Source organism: Humulus lupulus, chromosome 3, assembly GCF_963169125.1.
Source record: "Humulus lupulus chromosome 3, drHumLupu1.1, whole genome shotgun sequence".
NCBI classification, from domain to species: Eukaryota; Viridiplantae; Streptophyta; class Magnoliopsida; order Rosales; family Cannabaceae; genus Humulus; species Humulus lupulus.
Genome location: NC_084795.1, coordinates 261,537,377 through 261,544,846, shown reverse-complemented (window position 1 = coordinate 261,544,846; position 7,470 = coordinate 261,537,377).

The following is a 7,470-nucleotide window of genomic DNA, read 5'->3' as shown; positions in this document are numbered from 1 at the left end:
TAAGGATCTGTTCCCTGTATAGATGACTAGTAAGTCCATCTCTAGGGTTCTGCTCCTTAAATAGATGGCTAATAAGTCCATCTATGGGGATTCGCTCCCAAGCCATATGACATGTCGGTCACCTTAGCCTCTTGGCTCTGGCTCTGAGTACCTAGCCTTTAGACTAAACAAGCACTTTTGTTTTCATCAAACATAAGGCCATTCAAGCATTTCAAGATTATGTTGATAATGCTTATGTCGATTAGATATAATCTTTTCAGCTTGCGTTAGACACGCTAGTACCATCTTGACCCATAGGTCAATTCCATACGACCAGTGCTTAGTACCACTACCGAACTTGACTAATAAGTCACAGCTTCACAATCAATACTGACACCATTGCCGTTTCTGAATAATAAGTCAGTACAATTCACAGATAAGTAAAATTGCTAAGAATTTTCCATGCAATCAATGTCCACATATAGAGCACTCAACATGCCTCACCAATAACCATGCATGTCACATACTGGGTGCAGTTTTCTTACCTGTGGTTCGAGCAAGAAATAATAAAAGAACGACCTTTGAGAATGATTAATCCTTTGATCCCTAGCGGTCACGTAGTCATAAAAAAATATGGAATTCCATCAATAAAATCAATAATAAAAGGTTCATGATCTAAACCTCACTCCCAGGACATCGAATCCTACTAACACGGTTAATAAATTCGATCCCGAGCCTTAAGAATTGAAACCCTGAGCCTAAAACCCTAAAAAGTACCCAAAAGAAAGCCCTGGAAAAACAGGGCAGCACTACAGCGCTGCCTTCCAGGCACTATGGCGCTACAGACAGAAGGCCATCCGTTGGACAACGTTGTAGCGCCCTAAACTGGGCGCTATAGCGCCATAGCCAGAGTGTTCAAACTCTTGTTTTTTCCCCTTCGTGTTTTCCAAATTCTAATCCTCAAAAACTGACCCCAACCCTCAACCAAACCCACAAATGAACCCAAAAACCAATTCTACTTGTCTTAGACATCAAAACCCAATCAGACTTTCCCAAACACCTCATTGAATTCCTAACTATTTAATCCAAGATTTCAACTATAACCAACTGAAAAATCAGGGCAAGAAACTAGAGAATTCATGGCTGAAACCTTACCTCAATCTTAGGATTAAACCCCCTTCAATGGCTAAACACTAGCCTAGAACCTCAAGCTTTGATCTCCTAGCTTGAATCCTCAATTAGAGCTTCAAAATTTCAATGGAAGAAGAAGAAAAAGGATGAACGGGAGGAAGAGGAAAGAAGTGCTCTGTTTTTGGTTAAGTTCATCTACAGCCTTCTAATTTAAATATAACCTAAGGTCAAATGACCAAAATGCCCCCTAAGCCTAATTATTTCCTTAACAGCCCAAGGGAAAAATCATCCTTTCCCATCTATCCTGTTAATCATAATTAACGCCCTCCAATTCCCATTATTCCCAACATTCTCAAATAATAATAAAATCTTATCCCATTACTCTTTAATTTCTGGTAATGTACTATGCATCAAATTACCCCGAGACTCACCCTGAGCCATGAAATTAACCCCGTTACGACTAAACTGCTAACTTACATTCTATGATCATGTCATGTTGAAAATCTCGAACATATCCACATAATAATGTGGCCTCTTCCATAAATCACCAGCATGCATGAAAATATATAAATATGCCCTCAACGGGCCAAATTACCAAAATACCCTTATAATGAAAAGTAGACCCACATGCATGCATATATCATCTTATAATAATATAGTTCACATAATCATGCATATAATCATTTAATTGCATAATAAATCAATTATGGCCCTCCCGGCCTCCTAATCCAACCATTAAACCTCATTAGGGATTTTGTGGCATTACAGTCCATCTCTTTTGGTGAATTCTTTCTGGCTGTCTCGATATCATCATACCCTCCATGTTCACTGGCGCGGTCGCACTCCAAGTCTCGAAACCCTAAATCCAATTCAAAATTCCCCTGGTTTCTGGGACACTAGTGTTGTCATGCCATACCCTAGCGCAGTCGCACATGGTCACCAAAAATGCAAAAATAGTCCCAGAACCTAAGTGTTCTTCCTCATTTAATGCCCATACGATTCCTACAATTCTCCAGCTCTAAAACCCTAATTAAAATCGACCGAAACATACTTTCAAAAGAGTTTTTGACCATAAACCACCTAAAACAACATAGGTAAAAAAAAATCAACCACAAATTCCACATAAATGCACCAAAACTCATTAAAATAACACTTGGCCATAGTTGGGTTTCAAACTCAACTTTTATCCCTCAAATCTAAAAATCACCTTACATAACTTGAATCCTAACAACTACCAAGTATCAAAACAAGTGTAAGCCTAGTTCTATAATCTTTCGCCCCACTTAAACCACCCAAAACATGTAAAGCTCAAAATTCAAGAACACCCTCAAGAACAAGAAACTACAGAGAGTGAGGATCAACTTACTGAATTTTGAAATCTCAAGCTGGTTTTGAAGTCCCCAACATCTTATAGTCCTCCAAAAAGTCTCTAGTCTCCTTCAATCTCCTTACAAATTAAAGCTTGATCTTGCTCTTGAACTTGGTGTCTTGAAAAAGCTCTTCCAAAAAGTGCTCAAGTGAAAGCCCAAAGATGCCTTGAACGTGAAAGGAACAAAGCCATCACTTAGCTATTTCATTAACTCTATGGTCAATCCTTCCCTATAATCTCTCTTCAAAGTCTCCATAAGGGAAGAATGGTAATTTTGCACCAATTCCCACTAAACTTCAAAATATAAACATTTTCCCCAATTATACCTCATATTCAATATATTCCCAAAATAAGTAAAATTACCTAAATACCTCTTGGCTCACCTCGAGCCGAGCATAAATCCTCGTTGTGAATTTTTCCCACTAAATTGATCTAAAGGTTCAGCTCTTGTCGAATATCGCAAATATATCCATATAATAATATGGTCACAAACACATAACATCCAAAATGACACATATACCCTCAACGAGCCAAAATTACAAAAAATGCCCATTTTTAACAAAAGCGGGCCTTTAAACACATTCAATAGACATAATCATGCATACTAAATCACATAAGCATATAAATTACATAATTCATTTAGTTATCACATAACCATCTCACGTGTCCCCTGACACACTAATCCATGCACTTAATTCTATTGGAGATTCCGGGGCGTTACAATCTCTTTAACCAGATGCTATTTCCTTTCTATATGCTTTCATCTCTTGTGGCTTCTGGGTTCCTTAGAGTTAGTTATTGCTCCATTGTTGTCACCATTATAGGATTATTGGTTTCTCTATATCTAGAATTACTTCCAAATCAATGTAGAGCTTTCTAAGATGAACTGTTTCCTTAGCTGTTTCAGAAGCCGCTATATACTCAGCTTCCATGGTTGATTCTGCAATATTGGATTGTTTAATACATCTCCTCAACCAAGGGTGAACACTGACCCAGTCGTCGACTAACGACTGTCTTTGTCTGATTGGAAATCAGAATCAGTGTATCAAGTAGGGTTTGGCTCACCACTTGAATATACAAGAATATAATCTCTCATTCTCATAAGATACTTGAGAATGTGCTTGACTGCAATCCAGTGTTCCAAACCAAGATTTTATTGATAACGACTTACAATCCCTATTGCATAACATATGTCAGCCTAGTACACTACATAACATACATTAGACTCCTTATTGCTTAAGCATAGGGATACTTTCTCAATTTCTCTTCCTCTTGAGGTGCCTTTGGACATTGTTATTTGGATAGATTAATTCCATGTCTGGTTGGTAATTGACCTTTCTTGGAATTATCCATAGAGAACCTTTCAAGCACCTTATCTATATATTTAGTTCGAGAAAGTGCCAAGAGCTTGTTCTTCCTATCCCTTAGGATTTTGATTCCTAGAACATAGCTCCCTTCGCCCAAATCTTTCCATTGGAACTTTTTAGCTAACCAGTTCTTCACGTTTGACAGAGTCTCTACATCGTTGTCCATGAGAAGAATGTCATCCACTTAAAGTATTAGGAAAGCCACCACTTTACATTTGACATATGTATACACACATGCTTCGTCAACATTCTATTCGAAGCCATATGTTTTAATTGTCTCATCAAAGGTGATATTCCAAGATCTAGATGCTTGCTTTAATCCATAACTGGATTTCAAAAACTTACACACCTTATGATCTTCCCAATTTTTAATGAACCCTTCTAGTTGTATCATATAGATAATTTCTTCAAGATAGCCATTTAGAAAAGCTGTCTTGACGTCCATTTTCCATATCTCATAGTCATAGGTGGCAGCGATGGATAAGAGGATGCGAATAAATTTTAGTATGGCCACATGAGAAAGTGTTTCTTCACAATCAACACGTTCTCTTTGAGTGTAACCTTTCTCTAACATCCTTGCCTTGAAAGTCCTTACTCTCCCATCAACACCAATTTTCTTCTTGAAGATCCATTTGCACACAATGGGCCTGACATCTTCAGGTGGGTCTACAAGTTCCTTGATAGAATTTGAATACATTGATTCCATTTCTTGACTCATGGAATCTTGCCATTTATCCTTTTTAGGATCATCCATTGCCTTATTGAAGGTTAATGGATCGTCCTTGTCTGTATCAGAAACAAGCACATGTGCCTCATGTTTGTAGCGAACAGGTTGTCTCATAATCCTTCAACTACGACGTTGCACTAGGGTTTCCTTTTTAGGAATAATGGTTTCCTTCAGTTTTTCATTTATCATTTAATGATGATGATGAAGGTGATGGAATCTTATCACCAGTGAGTTCCTCCAAAACTACCTTGCTCCGAGGTTTATAGTTATAAATATAGTCGTGTTCAAGGAAGGTTGCATTTGTTGAAACAAATACCTTTTGTATAACCATTACCAAGTGATTTATAAATGTGCCATTGTCTCGCTAATCGAGGTTTAAGATTAGAAAGTGTGTCCAGATAAAAATAAATACTCATTCAACAAACATTAAGTATAAAGAGTTGGTCTTTTATTGAAATTTGTAAAAAAATATTACATTGGGATCCCAAAATATTATTTTGAAATACATTTACAACTCGAAATATAGTACAGTCGACCTAAGCAACAAAACCGAACGTTTACCATGTGTTCCTTAAAATAACCCCAGCCGTGGTGGCCAGATAGGCCAAACATGTACACACCGCTCCATGCCCTTTAACTCATGGCTGTAAGATCCAGATTCCTTGTTCTTTCCTGCACCATAGAGCACCCCTGAGCCGAGGCCCAGCAAGAGAACTTCAAGCACTAAATACAATAAAAATATATCTCACAACTCATATTTAATCAAAGCAACAAACAGATACTAGATCTTACTAGCATGTCAAACAACACAACATTTAGACCAGCTCAAAAGCATAATGGCATAACAACCTAATAGTACAGCAATGCAATCGCACATTAGCACTATAACACGACAACATAATAATACAATAGTATATTCACACAACAGCTCAATAGTACAACAACATATAACAAAGTAGCCAGCAAGCTAAACACATAGCGGCCATGCCATCCCAAGCACTTTACCAGGCCCTGGGTTCGCGATCTGCATTGAGAGGATGACTCTAGCATCCTAGGAGGGACTCACCCTAATGGCTTGCACTCCTTGTGCCCAACGCCATTTCCGGCCCCTTGCCATTCTCGGCTTTGCACTCCGCGTGCTTAGCACCGATCCCAACCCCCTTGCCGCTTCTGGCTCTTGCCTATCCCGACTCTTGCCGATTTTGGCTCTTGTCGCTCTCGGCCCTTGTCTCTCCTGGCTTTTTGCTGATTTTGGCTCTTGCTGCTCTCGGCCTTTGCCTCTCCTGACTTTTGTTGATTCTGGCTCTTGCCGTTCCCGGCTCTTGCCCAAACATAAAAACAATACATACAATACAACACACCACATAGCTCTACAGGTACAAATAGTTCTCTTACCTGGTGTCTCGAGCTGACAATCCAAAGCGATCCCGATCACGATCCTAATCCCGAGCCTGAACAGTAACACCTAGTCACAACGCATCAACAATAGCCATCCATCAAGTTCTAATCCATTAAATTATTTTGGGTTACATTTCTAGTCTCCGGGACCTTGGATTCTACCAATCCGTGTGGTAAAATCCTTCTCGAGCCTTAACATTTGAGTTCCTAAACCTAAAAGCCTCAAATGGCCAACATCTGACACTTGAGCCATGGCCCAGTCCCTTAAAGGCCACGGCGCGCTCAAGTCAGAGGCAAAAGCCTCACTGATTGAGGGACACGGGCAGCGACATTCCCTTCCTTGGGCCGCGGCGTGCCTAGCTGCCAGAGGCTTTCAAGCCTCTTCAAACACACGGGCCATGGCGCTTGAAGAATAGGGCCGCGGTTCAAGCCTAAAACCAAGAAATCCCACCATTTTCTACGATTTTCCTGAACTCAAGTCACCAAAATTCCACCCTAAACATGAACTATAACCTTAACTAAGTCCCTCAAGTATTCCCAAGTACCGTAAACAACATCACCACAGTAATAGCTAAATCAAAACTCCATCACAGCCCCAAAATTTAAACCTTGAGTTTGCAACTCAATAACATCAATATCAAACTCATAATTCAGCAGAGAAGCATAGGAATTCACTTAGCCCATCTGCCAATGATAACCCTGAACCAATCCTCAGCTGATCCTAGCTTGATTCTTCAATCTCCAAGCTTCCACACCTTAGATTCTCAGCTAGTTCCTCAAAGAATTCCCCTTAGCTCCAAGAACACCAAAGGGAGAGAAAAAGGAAAACGTCAAGGGAGTTCTTTCTATTATGGTGGATTCTACTATCTAAAGCCATCCAAACTTATCCCCAAGTGAAAAGTCCATAATGCCCTCTAGACATAACCCTATCCTTTAACAGCCCCAAGGGCTAAATCGTCATTTCTCACATCCCTTTAGTTCCTCAAGTGTTCCTAATAAATTCCCATTTAATCCCGACATGTCTAAACCATTACTAAACTACCACCCATTACTCAATAAATCCCAAACTCATATTATATCCCCAAAATACCCCTAGGCTCCTCCCGAGCCGGATATCCGACCCCATTGTTACTTTCTAGCTAAATTTCTCCCTAGGATCGTCTCGGATCACACATCTCGAATATATCCCCATAACACTGGGATCTCACTCACAATACATGCATATTTACATTTATGCCCCCCAATGGGCCAAAGTTATAAACACGCCCCTGTTCGCAGAAATGGGCCCACATGCATATTTCATACACAAAATCATGCATGTCCAATCACATAATTACCAAATTCATATGATATCATAATTAAATCAATTATTGCCCTCCTGGCACACTAATCAAGGCCCTAAGCCTTATTAGCCAATTTTGGGACGCTACATTTTGATCCTTGGGACTATAGAAATAACCGCCTCTTGTATATGGAGCATAGCCCACGAAAATGCACAC